Source organism: Apium graveolens, chromosome 3 (assembly GCF_009905375.1).
Source record: "Apium graveolens cultivar Ventura chromosome 3, ASM990537v1, whole genome shotgun sequence".
NCBI classification, from domain to species: Eukaryota; Viridiplantae; Streptophyta; class Magnoliopsida; order Apiales; family Apiaceae; genus Apium; species Apium graveolens.
The window spans coordinates 268391323-268407340 of NC_133649.1; positions in this window are offsets into that span (position 1 = coordinate 268391323).

The following is a 16018-nucleotide window of genomic DNA, read 5'->3' on the forward strand; positions in this document are numbered from 1 at the left end:
AAGGCGTTGGTCGGAAAACGAACAACCGGCGGCGTCGGAATGTTTGGACGGATTTTCCCGTCGATTCTGTGCTTGTTTGATCAAACTAATGGCTTAACTGAATTCCTGACAGCAAGGAGATCATGTGATGTTAATATGGTCGATTTCTGGGCACATATAGCGTTTCCCGGCGAGCTCGGTGGCGGTGTTAATGGCTGCCGCTGCAGGAGCCGACGGGGTGGGGAAGGTGACGGTGGCGAAATTACCATTTAACCCCTGAACTTTCTCTACCTTGCAAAATTAGTATTTCTGTTTTAAATCTTTATAAAAACTTGATTTTAGTTTTAGTTATTTTCAAAAATGATATTCAGTTTATAGTTTATTTTCAAAAAACTGTTTATAATTATTTTTAAATTATCAAAAATCAATATTTTTGATTTTAAAAATTTATTTTATATTCGAAAATAAATCTTAATTATTTAATTAATTAATTTTAAGTGATAATTAATTACTCCCTCCGTCCCACCAGGATGTTTACATCCCTGGTGGGCACGGAGACCAATATATATATATATAAAAGTAGGTAAAGTAATGAAAAATGATGAAAAGTGGTTAAAGTAGTGGGACCTATTACTATTTAATAATAGATTTGAGAGAGTGGAGGAAGTTAGTGGGTGTAATAGTGTTTTATATTATTAAAAACTTACTATTTTTGGAATGTAAAGAAATGGATGGGACGGCCCAAAATAGTAACTGTAAAGAAATGGATGGGACAGAGGGAGTATTTGATTAATCAATTAATTTAAATATTAATTGATTAATTGATTTAATTAGTTATTAATTAATTTTAATTGATTCATTAATTAGATTTAATTAATTCTTTTGGATTTAAAAATCTGAAAAATAGTTGTGAGCTTTAAAAGATTATTTTAAATTATTTTTAAGGCTCGATAATTATTATAAAATTATTTTAAAGTCAGATTCTGGTGTTCGATATAACGACTCGTGTATTTTTTGAATTATTTCTTTATGTATTTATGGAAAGTATTAAATAAATAAAATATGTGTATTGGTTTTGACAGCTATGTGTTGTTTGACTATTAATGTGTGATTTGTAATATACTGGATTGTTCGTGTGATTAATTATAGGATCGTATTGGATTGTTTTCATTTTCAAAAGTGAATTTGGTGCAAATTTATTTGCGTAAATACTTGGAGTGTCTCTAAAATTGTTTTTATGATTTTACAATCACATTAATTATTTTTAAGATTTTATAAAATTGAGAAATCAATATTTTATTAATTATTTATTTTTAAATGATTTTCTGAATGATTTTATTCGCAAAATCCATATTTAATTCTATAATTCTTCAAAAATTATGAAACTCGTATTTATTTAAGTTTGGAATATTCCGAGAATTTTAAAATTATTTTGGGAATTTTTGGGATCAATTTCACCGTGCGTTGATTCATTTAATTATTATAAGCGGGTATAAGTTGTGTTTCAGAAATTATTTTTAAAATTACAAAGTTTATGTTTTTATAAACTCTGGGATATTTATAACATTTTAAGACTATTTTTGTGATTTTCTGAGTTTGTTTCAAGTGGAGCTCGATTCGTTAATTATGAAATAGGGATACGAGTTGCATTTCAAAAATGTTTTAAAAATTATGAAAATTTTATTTTATTAGTTTCGGGATTTTTAGAAAATTTTCAGACTATTTTGGTATTATTTGGATCAATATTTAGTTATACCTTATATCGTTAAATTGTAATTAGCAAGCTAGAAGCCGAGTCGTGTAGCAGGGATACGTGTCAAATAGAGGGGCACGTGTCATGTACTCGGATATGAAGGAATTGTACTCTGTTTTTTTAATATATCAATCTCTAATCTCTCAGTTTCTCTCGAATCTACCTCTGTTCTCTTTTATTTCTTTTCCTCCTTGTTTATACTCCTCTCCCCTGCTGTTTTTCGGTTGCCGCCTCCGTGTGTTGCTCCGGTGAGTAGCCGCTGGTGGTGATTAATTGTGTGGGTTCTGCTGCGTATGTATACATACGATGTGTGTGTTCAGTTGTATGTATATATGTGTGGTGGTATGTGAAGTATGTGCGTGTGTTTTCTGTGCTTCCTTCTTTGGGTTTTCTTTTCTTTCTCCGGCCGCCGCCGTGTGCTTTTCCGGCATGGTGGCCGGTTTGCGTGTGATACACGCGCTTGAGGTCGAGTTGCGTTGCTGTTATATATGTACTTATGTGCGTATATCATGGTGTTGTGTTTCCTTATATGTTCCTAATTTTGGTTTTGGTATCTCCGGCCTTTGTCCTTTCGGCCGTATGGTTGTTTCCAGTTGGTAAGTATTGAATGGTTCTTTATAATCTGTGCAGGGAATAGTTGACTGATTTTGTGAAATAAATAAATATTTTATGCGGGTATTATTAGCAAATAATTGGTAGAATTCGTATTGGAAACCCGGAATTATTCGGGCACCGACGAATTTTACCACCGTTGACGGTGAACTTCGGTGAGTCGACGGTGGACGGTGATGAATTTATTATGAGTCCTAATTTTCATAAAATAAATCAATTAATTCGTGAAATTATTTTTGAAACGAGAATTTGATTTTACATTAAGTCAAGTACGTAGTTTAGTTGACAAATTGTAATTGGATTGATTGTTGGGTTAAACTGAGGATTGGAATTGTATTGGATTGTCGTTATTGAATTGACGTCGATTGATGTTTCGACGGGTAGTCCGATAAACAAAGGGGACGCTGCCCGATTTCCGGGAAAATCGAACTACGGAAATACGGGAGCGTATCCGAGGATTATCGGGACGTCGAGCGAGTATAAGTAAATACATATACGTATGATTATACAGAACCTGATGGTATGATGTGTTGTATGTTTTGACCAAAACACAGTAACTCTAATTTCGTAAAATGACGAGTATACGTATTTTCTGAAAATGAACACTGGATCGATTTTGAGAATATGAACCCTAATTGTTTTATGTGTTATTCTAATATGAATAATTATGAGTCGGGTTTGAATATCGTTGGGTAAGAATTAGTATCGAGGATATGTCAAGCATACCTAGACGTCTAACATAGGGTATTTCGACCCTGTAGGTTATAGTCGAGAACCTGAAAGTGGATGATGGATTAAAGATAACCTAGTGGTCAGTCGACGAGCTCAGTAGAGTTTCAACAGGAAGACCTGAGTGTCGAAATCAAATCCAATGGGATCTAGTGGTTGGACGTTAGAGCCTGAGCAGCAAAGTCGGCTCAGAGTTGATCAATAATAGTTGTAAAGCCTTGTAAGGCAAGTATTTCTGAACTTTTCTTCAAGATATATTACCAATGTTTTCGAATTGTTTCATAACATGTTACTAGTATTAAACATAACTCCTGTTTTATAATGCATATGCTTCAAACTATTTACCCTTAACCCTGATTCTTTTTTGATCTTGAGCCGTAAGCCTTATTCTTTGCAAACCGTCCTTTGTTGATCCTCAGACACCAAACCATACAAATATAATACTACTCTTCAAAGATATAATTACCAAACACCAACCATTGAAAGAGAATGATTTTAAAACACAGGAACTTTTATACTCCAATCATTCTTAATAACATCAAAGAACCATATCCTGAAAAATCATTACTGGTCTGATACCTGACCCTTGTACAAACTAAAAACCGTTTCTTATACATACCTGATATACCCTTGAGATATCCATGAGTTTCCTTACGTTTTTATGCAAATGTTTAACCATCATCGATTATAATCTTGTTTTATTGAATCATATTGTTATCATATTGAACTGCTTTAGGATTGGATAGTTTTTATATATGTGGACCAGATTCGTGGTTAGACTATACCAATGATCAAGTAAGGCCAATGTGTGCCTTGGATCCAGTAATTAGAGCAGTGCTGTGTGCTTGCTCGGGGTTAGTGCGTGACTGATCAGCAGCCTAACCTTGGTTTTTAAAACTTAAAATGAATATCCAATTCTAATGATTAGTTAAAAGAAATTTGGTTCCTTTGAATCATCTCATTTGATTATTGTTTAACCTCAGTTATCACTATTATGACTTGCTGAGCTAGTTAGCTCACCCTTGCGATTCTTTTATATACTTTACAGTTGAAAAGAATATGGATGATAGTGAAGTTCCTCAGTCCAAAGTGCGGGCTAAGGTGCCAGTTGAGTTGAATCAAGCTAGCAGAAGCTTCATGCGATATAGAGATAGTCAGATTGTAAGAATGATTTTATTATCAATTGTAAGTAAAATTAGTTGGAATTTGGTACGTTGTAATAAAGGTTAGGATTGTGGCTTGTTTTCATACTTTAACCTGTTGCGATCCGTGGTTATGTAAAGCAGGGTCATTGCAAATAATATTTCTTATTCAGGTTTATATATTGTATATGTGTTGTGGACCCCAAACTTCTGACCCGGGTTTGGAGGGCGCTACAGGTTGGTATCAAAGCTACAGGTTATAAGTCACTGAAACAAGCCTAGATTGTTGGGTAGAGGGTTAGGATTAGGAATAGAAAATAGAAAGATAAGACGTCGTGAGGATGAGTGCGACTATATAGTAAGTCTTCGGCACGGTTCGTGTTGCAATTCGGGATTCTTAGCTTGCAATGTGATTTCCAGACAACGGCAATGGCAGATCCTGATTTTCCGGTGTCATTTGATCGTTTGGAGCTTTCCGTTCGTGGATTGTCATCTTCTCTCAGATTGGATTTGCACCTTGTTTCTCCATCAGTATTAATGGCACTACCTTCCGTTATGTCAGTTGCACCTCTTCAAGCTATTCTATGCTACTTTTCCACCTCTTGATATGAGATTACCTATTCAAGAACCTCCATCTAGTTATTCTTGTTTCACTGGACATTTGGGCTGTGAGTGTATCTCTTTAGTTTACCCTATATCCTATTCTATACTCCCAGTTTAGAATTTGTCCTATGAAGCGATTGTATCTACGAGGATGGATTCGAGAGTTATAGTAAATGGGGAGCGCTTGAGATATAAATAAAGGTGAGAAGAAGTTTAGAGAGGAAATTTAATTATTTCAAAGGATAGTTGTTATTGGGTTAAAAGAAGCCATTAGTGACTAAGCCACCCGTGAATAATTATGGGATGAATTAGATGAATTTTGAAAGAATTAGAGAGAAAGGTATAAATCTGGAATTTTTGGTGGAATTAAATGATAAATGCGATATGTAAAGTAATGATGTGATGTGATACGAGCAAACTTTGTTTTATGAAATAGACTTGTTGACTATTGGGTAGCATGTTCTACTTAACTACTGCAACGATAATGTCAGGAGTATTACCAGTATGGGCGCCTTGATGTGAAGCTACGAATAAGATAAAATGCAACAATAATTGAAGTTTTCGTCGATTAAGGAAGGAAAATGGACCCGATAAAGGAGAAAAGGTAGATTGAAGTGAACGAACTTTTATGTAATTATTTCTTTAATATGGTACCTTGTTATAGGTCGGAAGGACAACAACCAACTCATATAGTAAGGACAACCAGGTTTGTGATTTTCCAAACTTTTTAAACAAGTTTTCAAAAATGATTTTCTTTTACAAATTTCTAAAAGCCTTTTCGAATAAAATGATTTTTAAACATTGGTTGTCAAGTTACTACTTGAGTTTTTTGTTTGTTGGAAAGCCCGGATTACTTAGAAGGATGCTGTTTCAGACTTAGTATTGCTAATTCCGAGAACGAAGTAACCTATGATTATGAAGAAGTTGATTATTCCTAACAGTAAGTGCAAGTATTGTTTGATAAAATTTACAACATAATCAGCATACAGAGTAACTATACATTCAATTAATAGGATTATCAGAGTTCGAAGAATTCATTGATTTAACAGAAGCTGGAGCGTGATCAAAGAAGATTGGAAAAATTTCCAGACCTCTCTAAAAGCAGAATATTATTAACAAAGGATCGTTATGTCGAATGGTACGTGATTATTCTAAATTAAAAGAGGAATCTTGAAGTTATCAGGTAAGAATGCCATTATGATCGAATTGTTAAGGTATTATACGTGAAAGTGCGATGTTAAAGACGCAAAATTTAGCAAATAAGAATTCGTTATAATGCTTGGTTGCAAAGACATTTCAGCGGACTTACTAAAGTTGTTATATGACGCAATTGGGATGTGATTGAACAAGCTCGAAAGATGAATACAAGTGAAATGTGGATGGTGACCAATGGTATCGTTCTAGCTTTCAATATTACAGCGTATATTCCTTCTCAATTCTTAAAAATGTATGAACTTCTTTTCTCCAGTGAGCTCTTTTCAATGATATCGAAAAAGAGGATATTCCATTCCTTTCAAATTTATTTGCTTCCCTCAAGTTTTGCTTTCTGATTGGGACAAACAGTGTTATGGTGAGACACTTTGTTGGAATGACAAAGAGTCGGGTGGGACGCCACCTAATCATGTGATGTATGCCATATGGTATGAAAGACTGGCCATCTTAAGTACCAATGTGGTTGTCTCATTCATATTAAAATCATTACTTCTTCTTCTTTCTTTTCAACTCTAAGTTTATTAAAATTATAAATTCTTCTAGTTGTTTCGTTGTACCGTTGTTCTTTGCGAGAGCTTTTCAAACAAAAGTCAACGTATTATACACACAACGGGCAAAGTCTCATCTACCTTTCATGCATGGAAGGAAACAAGGGCATATGGTGAGAATTTCAAATCACTAACCCTAGCCAGGGACGCATTATGAGACAAGGGAATCTACTTCAATAAGGAATACATTTTCGAGAACGAGAATATGCGATTTCCTGTGAAATATGTTATTCAGAATACGGACGTAATGATATGGATGATCAGGGTGAATACCTTATGCGTTAAAGTATTAAAAGATGTGGGAGAAACTTAATTGTTTATCTCTGAAGGTTTTGTTGATAAAATAAATTACCCTGTTGAATTGATAAGATTGTGATTAAAGGACTAGTAAGTCAAGAATGTGTAATTGCTAAATAAGTGGGTACCAATGGGGGAATTGAGATTTTTGGCAATAAGTTGTGAAGAATTGATATCAGGAAAGATGAAAGGATTTGATATTATTCTAAGAAATGGATTAACTATTAAAGCGTGATGCCCAGACAGACCATCGTGATGAAAGGATAGTTCCGAGGATGCCAAATGAGTAGGTGGTGAGGTTCAGAAGATGAAAGAAGGTAGAGAATTTGTTAACGAAGACTTAAGCTAAGAGGTTACGGTGACCAAGAGGTAAGTACTATGGTGATTATGAATAGAAATCAGGAGTAAACAGAATTTGAAGATTTTATAGTTTAAAGATATAGTTCCAGACGAATTACCAAAATTTTCTCCAGCTAAGGAAATGAAGCTCGCGATTGACTTAACACCTGAAACGGAGCCAGTGACCAGGGCCTTACATAAAATGGCACCAGTTAGATTGAGGAAGTTAGCAAAGCGGATGCAAGAAATGCTAGAAGAAGAAGCAATTAAACCCAGTGTATCCCATGAAATGCACCGGTACTATTTGTTATTAAGAAAATGGAAGTATGAGATTATGTGTCGACTAAAGCAAGCTCAACAAGTTTACTGTCAAGAGTAAATATGTGTTACTTCGAACTACAGATTTGTTGATCAAACAGAAGAAGCAAAGTATTATCTAAAATTGATTTAGGATTTAGGCGTTACAAATTGGAGATTGAACCTAGGGACAGAATCTTTAAGGAATATCTAGATGAGTTGTAATTATGTTACTTAAAGTTAACGGAGGACCATGCATTTAATGATAACTGAGAAGTTGGAAAAAAAAGTTGTATGTAAAGTTGCAGGGTGAAAGTTTTGATGATAGAAAGCGTAAATAATTAGTGAGGAGGAGATTAGAGGAGATCCAGTCAAAATTAAAGTCACCATGAATAAAGAAAGGCCAAAAGCATCAACAAAAGTAAGAAGTTTTACCATAGACCGGCTATACTGAAAATTTGTACAAGATTTCTTGAAAGTTGCAATACCTTTGATGAAGCTAATTAGGAAAAAGCAATAAGTGAGTATGAAATGGAGAAGGGTGAAGAAAGTTTTGTAGAGTTAAATGAAGGAATGGTTATAGTACCTGCTTTATCACTTTGAAGATATCAAGGAGATTTGGTAGTTTATAGTGATGCTTCTCATAAGGGAGTAGGATGTGTGTTGATGCTGTATAATAAAATTATTGTATATACACCCAGACAACCGAAATCTTATGAGCAGAAGTATCCTACTCATCATTAGGTCTAACAGTAATAATATTTGTTTTGAAAAATGGGGAGACATGATATGTATGAAGAAAGGTGTAAGATCTACGGACCATAAGAGTTTGAAGTAAGTATTCACTAGAAAAACAAATGTAGTGGCAAACGATAAACAAAAAGGAGAGAACGAACATAGAGACTACACCAGAAGGATTAACTATAGGATTCTCGAAGTTGGAATTGGAAGCTAAAGTTCATAATCCAAAAGGAAGAAAGATGGATAGTGTGACCTTTCAGTTGAAGTTGTGAAGGGAAAGATAAAATGTCAAGAGAAGATAATGGATCACAATGTTAGCAGTAGTGAGAGGAAATTTATGCGCCCAGGAGAATGATCACGATATCCCCAGGTTCTCCTCCAGCTCTTGGAAGTTACTAGTAGAAGAATTAAGATATGAAATGCCACAGGGAATTCGTAGTATAAAGTATATACTCTATTGAAGAGATGCCAAAATATATGGAAATAAAAGAAAAACAATGATAACCAGGTATAAGAAGGATATTTCAAAATGGATTAGAAAGTGTGGGACACGTCAAGGAATTAAGGTGAAATATTGGAGGCCTAATGGATAAGGCAGACCCATGGAATGGTTTTACAAGAAGTGAATCGTGAAAGGTACCAGTGAGGTTCATGGAGAAAAGGAATGAAATTGTAAGAGTATGTACTGATTATCGGGAATTTAACAAAATAATGAATAAGAAGAAGTAAGACCCTATAAAGAATTGATTACTTATAAGACCTAATTTAAGAAGTGTGTTATGTATTGAGAATTAACTTAAGATCTGACCTGAGAAAATATCAGAGATTACGATTAAAGTGAGTTAAGAGCATTACAAGCTCTGGTGATATTAGGTGAAATGACGAGTGTATCAGGTAGTTATAAGGAATTAAGGAACGTGGTGTATAAGGAGTACTTGGATAAGCAAACTGTATTTATTGATAACATCCTCAGCTACTTAAGGAATAAGAAAATCTGCGTGGGATGCCCAAGGATTTTTCTTTAAAAATCAGAAGTAAAACAACTATATGTTGAGTCTTCAAGAATGAAATTTTGACTAGGGTTAACAAGAGATTCTGAATTAATCCATTAACAACTACCTAGGCAAAGCTGTATGGTAACAGATGCATTATGCCGACAGAGAAGATTAGATGTAATTAAGACCACCGAGAAATTAATAGATGAATGGGAAAGAGTGGAATCTGAAGCTTTAATACTTAAAGGTGATAATACGTGAATATATAAGACTATTTTTCAGCCTTAACTGATGAAAAATGATAAGAGATGCTTAAACGTTTAGAAACTAAGTGGAAAACGAGCACCGTCTAACATCCTTATGTGGAGAGTCAAAGTACGAAATGATTTAGGAAATGTAAGATATGTTGAGAGGTGAAGTTTTTAAGGAAACATTGGAACGATCATTTATCAGCGATGTCAGCTTTGGAATGCCACTTTATCAAGCTTCATGTGAACGCAAGTGTAGTTCCCCATTTCTATTAAAATAAAGCGGGAGAAAGAAGGTTGTCAAATTCTAAGTTAAATCGGCACACCAAGAGCATAGTAATATTGATTAAAACAGCTCGGAGTAGATAAAGAAAGAAGACGAAATTGTATCGAGAGAAAGTTTGAATATAGAAATAGGACCAGTAGTGTTAGTAAAAGTGTCGTCTTGAAAGAGATTGGATAAGTTTGAGTAGAAGCGACAAGCTAAGTCCTAAAATTAGTGAACCATTCGAGGTATTGATAAATATAGACAAAATTGTTCATGAGTTAATGTTACCATCATGACATTATGTACATATAGTGTGTTTTTCCTGTCAAGGTTAGGGAAATAAGTGTTTGATTCGAACCAAGTGTTGATCAGGAGCCAATAGGCTCTGGTCCAAGTTGTTTGCATATAGTAATCGATCCAAATTCTTGATCGTTAAAGGCGAGTCTTTGGAAATGAGTGTATAACTATTGTGAATACGTTTGAAATACTTGAATAGAAGAGTCTACCTGGAAATTTGAGTCAGATATGCTTAACAAATATGCTCACTTAATTAGTTAGACCAGATTCTGAGGACAGAATCCTTTTAAGGGGGAAGGATATAACGACTCGTGTATTTTTTGAATTATTTCTTTATGTATTTATGGAAAGTATTAAATAAATAAAATATGTGTACTGGTTTTGACAGCTATGTGTTGTTTGACTATTAATGTGTGATTTGTAATATACTGGATTGTTCGTGTGATTAATTATAGGATCGTATTGGATTGTTTTCATTTCAAAAGTGAATTTGGTGCAAATTTATTTGCGTAAATCCTTGGAGTGTCTCTAAATTGTTTTTATGATTTACAATCACATTAATTATTTTTAAGATTTTATAAATTGAGAAATCAATATTTTATTAATTATTTATTTTTAAATGATTTTCTGAATGCTTTTATTCGTAAAATCCATATTTAATTCTATAATTCTTCAAAAATTATGAAACTCGTATTTATTTAAGTTTAGAATATTCCGAGAATTTTAAAATTATTTTGGGAATTTTTGGGATTAATTTCACCGTGCTGTTGATTCATTTAATTGTTTATAGCGGGTATAAGTTGTGTTTCAGAAATTATTTTTAAAATTACAAAGTTTATGTTTTTATAAACTCCGGGATATTTATAATATTTTAAGACTATTTTTGTGATTTTCTGAGTTTGTTTCAAGTGGAGCTCGATTCGTTAATTATGAAATAGGGATACGAGTTGCATTTCAAAATGTTTTAAAAATTATGAAAATTTTATTTTATTAGTTTCGGGATTTTTAGAAAATTTTCAGACTATTTGGGTATTATTTAGATCAATATTTAGTTATACCTTATATCGTTAAATTGTAATTAGCAAGCTAGAAGCCGAGTCGTTAAATTGTAATTAGCAATCTCCCCCTGTTCTCTTTTATTTCTTTTCCTCCTTGTTTATTCTCCTCTCCCCTGCTGTTTCTCGGTTGCCGCCTCCGTGTGTTGCTCCGGTGAGTAGCCGCTGGTGGTGATTAATTGTGTGGGTTCTGCTGCATATATATACATACGATGTGTGTGTTCAGTTGTATGTATATATGTGTGGTGGTATGTGAAGTCTGTGCGTGTGTTTTCTGTGCTTCCTTCTTTGGGTTTTTCTTTTCTTTCTCCGGCCGCCGCCGTGTGCTTTTTCCGCATGGTGGCCGGCGTGCGTGTGATACATGCGCTTGAGGTCCAGTTGCGTTGCTGTTATATATGTACTTATGTGCGTATATCGTGGTGTTGTGTTTCCTTCTGTGTTCCTAATTTTGGTTTTGGTATCTCGGCCTTTGTCCTTTCGGCCGTATGGTTGTTTTCAGGTTGGTAATTATGAATGGTTCTTTATAATCTGTGCAGGGAATAGTTGACTGATTTCGTGAAATAAATAAATATTTTATGCGGGTATTATTAGCAAATAATCGGTAGAATTCGTATTGGAAACCCGGAATTATTCGGGCACCGACGAATTTTACCGCCGTTGACGGTGAACTTCGGTGAGTCGACGGTGGACGGTGATGAATTTATTCTGAGTCCTAATTTTCATAAAATAAATCAATTAATTCATGAAATTATTTTTAAAACGAGAATTTGATTTTACATTAAGTCAAGTACGTAGTTTAGTTGACAAATTGTAATTGGATTGATTGTTGGGTTAAACTGAGGATTGGAATTGTATTGGATTGTCGTTATTGAATTGACGTCGATTGATGTTTCGACGGGTAGTCCGATAAACAAAGGGGTCGCTGCCCGATTTCCGGGAAAATCGAACTACGGAAATACGGGAGCGTATCCGAGGATTATCGGGACGTCGAGCGAGTATAAGTAAATACATATACGTATGATTATACAGAACCTGATGGTATGATGTGTTGTATGTTTTGACCCAAAACACAGTAACTCTAATTTCGTAAAATGACGAGTATACGTATTTTCTGAAAATGAACACTGGATCGATTTTGAGAATATGAACCCTAATTGTTTTTCTGTGTTATTCTAATATGAATAATTACGAGTCGGGTTTGAATATCGTTGGGTAAGAATTAGTATCGAGGATATGTCAAGCATACCTAGACGTCTAACATAGGGTATTTCGACCCTGTAGGTTATAGTCGAGAACCTGAAAGTGGACGATGGATTAAAGATAACCTAGTGGTCAGTCGACGAGCTCAGTAGAGTTTCAACAGGAAGACCTGAGTGTCGAAATCAAATCCAATGGGATCTAGTGGTTAGACGTTAGAGCCTGAGCAGCAAAGTCGGCTCAGAGTTGATCAGTAATAGTTGTAAAGCCTTGTAAGGCAAGTATTTCTGAACTTTTCTTCAAGATATATTACCAATGTTTTCGAACTGTTTCATAACATGTTACTAGTATTAAACATAACTCCTGTTTTATAATGCATATGCTTCAAACTATTTACCCTTAACCCTGATTCTTTCTTGATCTTGAGTCGTAAGCCTCATTCTTTGCAAACCGTCCTTTGTTGATCCTCAAACACCAAACCATACAAATATAATACTACTCTTCAAAGATATAATTACCAAACACCAACCATTGAAAGAGAATGATTTGAAAACACAGGAACTTTTATACTCCAATCATTCTTAATAACATCAAAGAACCATATCCTGAAAAATCATTACTGTCTGATACCTGACCCTTGTACAAACTAAAAACCGTTTCTTATACATACCTGATATCCCTTGAGATATCCATAAGTTTCCTTAACGTTTTTATGCAAATGTTTAACCATCATCGATTATAATCTTGTTTTATTGAATCATATTGTTATCATATGTGAACGCTTTAGGATTGGATAGTTTTTATATATGTGTGACCAGATTCGTGGTTAGACCATACCAATGGTCAAGTAAGGCCAATGTGTGCCTTGGATCCAGTAATTAGAGCAGTGCTGTGTGCTTGCTCGGGTTAGTGCGTGACTGATCATCAGCCTAATCTTGGTTTTTAAAACTTAAAATGAATATCCAATTCTAATGATTAGTTAAAAGAAAATTTGGTTCCTTTGAATCATCTCATTTGATCATTGTTTAACCTCAGTTATCACTATTATGACTTGCTGAGCTAGTTAGCTCACCCTTGCGATTCTTTTATATACTTTACAGTTGAAAAGAATATGGATGATAGTGAAGTTCCTCAGTCCAAAGTGCGGGCTAAGGTGCCAGTTGAGTTGAATCGAGGTAGCAGAAGCTTCATGCGATATAGAGATAGTCAGATTGTAAGAATGATTTTATTATCAATTGTAAGTTAAATTAGATGGAATTTGGTACGTTGTAATAAAGGTTAGGATTATGGCTTGTTTTCATACTTTAACCTGTTGCGATCCGTGGTTATGTAAAGCAGGGTCATTGCAAATAATATTTCTTATTCCAGGTTTAGTATTGTATATGTGTTGTGGACCCCAAACTTCTGACCCGGGTTTGGAGGGCGCTACATTCGAACACCATTATTTAACTATAAAATGGTTCAGAGTCTAGTTTTAATTCTGAAAAATGTTCAAAATTCATAATAAATCAACGTTCATCCGTTTAATACGAAACGAACGCCTCTAGACTCAGAAAGATATTTTGCTTTTATTAAAAATATTTTTGAGACCTAAATTTGTTTGTATCAAAAGGATGTTTATTTTATGGATCATTTTGAGTCAATAATTGATCGATAAAATATTCTTTTGACCCGATTTCAATTCTAAACGTAATAAGATCTATCTTTTGACGATTCAAATTATGTGCTACATGAATTACGTGATTATGTGTTATGTGAATAATATGATTACACGCCATATGTGTACGTGTTATGTGGATAATGAGTCAGTGTATCTTTTAAACGTTATTTGAATGAGATGTGATCCTTATCTATTATTATCGCCGGGTAAACGATATGGATAAATGTATAGACTAGAGAATTATATATTGTCAGTTCATTGAATAGTATTATTTGTGATGGATGCACATAATGCGAGACGTTCAAGGCCAGACAGAGATTGTTAAAGTAAAGCCTGAGTATGTATAGTAATGAGACGAGTGGATTCAGAATAGAGAGATAAACTTGAAATAGCGGTTGTTAAGAAAGGACAAGTGGCATGTCAATGGAAATACAGATATATCAGAACTGAGTAATATGGCAGATAGTTAAAGATCAGAAGGATTCTCAATTGAGGCAAGTATTCCTAACCTTTCTTATAAAATACTGTAAATATTTATTCGCTCCTATTCTAAGTTCAGAATAGTTAACTGTTTTATATTTCGCTGCAATTACTCTTATTATGCCAGTTCTTTTCATTATTGTTCATATAATTCGATTGTTCTCTTGAGCAAATACCCATTCATTTGGGTTATTTGCGAACCTTGATTTGGGATGTTTTGAAATCAAAATGATTTGATATCAAAATACTCTACGGGCTGGACGGTTATTATGAGGACCAGTGATGAGCTGGATCCTATGGGTCGGGGATGGACCGGACCCTTAGGCCATAATTGCCTGGGTACCCCATATGTTGGTTGGGTCTATGCAGTTGGGTATAGATCCGCACTGTATCCTGTCTGATCAGCAGGTTGTAGTGCATATGTTGGTTTCTAGTGTCCAGTCTAATTTATTGTTGATCGCCATTAACGACATTCCTTCCCGAATAGTTCATAATTACAAATCAAACAAAGATTTGATTCAAAAGGATGAAATATTGAAACGATCACTGTTCTTTTACAGAAAAATGTGATTTATGATTAAAGGCCTATGAGGGCCGATGTTTTATTCGCTCAACTATCTAAATATGTAAAGACGTTTTTAAAATCATTCAACAATCGTTTTCAGGTGTTTTCTGATCTGATACCTGGAAATCATTTATGATACTTGCTGGGCATTTTTTGCTCACTCTTGCTTTGTGAACTCTTATTTCTTTCAGTACCAAATTAGGGCAAAGTGAATAGCTTTTAATAGACAGCAAAAGTGGTGAGATTCCAGCTGGAGAAATTTGGAAATGTCAGAGTGATCAATACAAGGAAATACAGTAATGAGGTAATGGAATTGTACTAGATAATGTAATTTTAGAAGGTTAGATTCTTGTTTCATACTATAACCTGTAAGCGATCCTGATTATGAGGGGTTATCTGTATATTTATTTTAATATACAGGTTTTATCTATATATTCTTAATGACTACTCCTTAATTTACCCATTTTCCAAATGGGTACCTGTAATAACCCCAATTTTTGGAAAATTTTTGAAACCCTTATGAATAGTGTTTTTGCTGAATGAGAAAACTTTTCATGTCACACTATGTAGGGGTTCTGTTATTGATCTTCTGGGATATTATTAGTACTCTATGTGGTATATAAGTGTATGTAAAGATCGTCAGAATCCAATTTCCGAACACTTTGATTTTTCCCGAAAATCCACTAGATACGGAAAGAATTGAGAAAAAGGTAACAGGATAAAAGGATTTAAATTAAAGGATTATAAGAGAGGATCATAAAAAGGAATATAAGTATTGAGATAGGTTAAGGGAACCTAAGTAATAAGATCCCGGGTATGATCCCTCAAACGATAAACGAAAACGAAAGTTAAGCGAACCGTATAACAGATCAGCGCTCATTAGGCAAACAGTTAAAGCTAATCAAAGGGATTAGTGGGGATGATGTCATCCAACCAATAGAAAGAGGACAAAGGAGGGGTGATGACATCACAAAGTGATGTAGGCATGACATGGAAGGAAG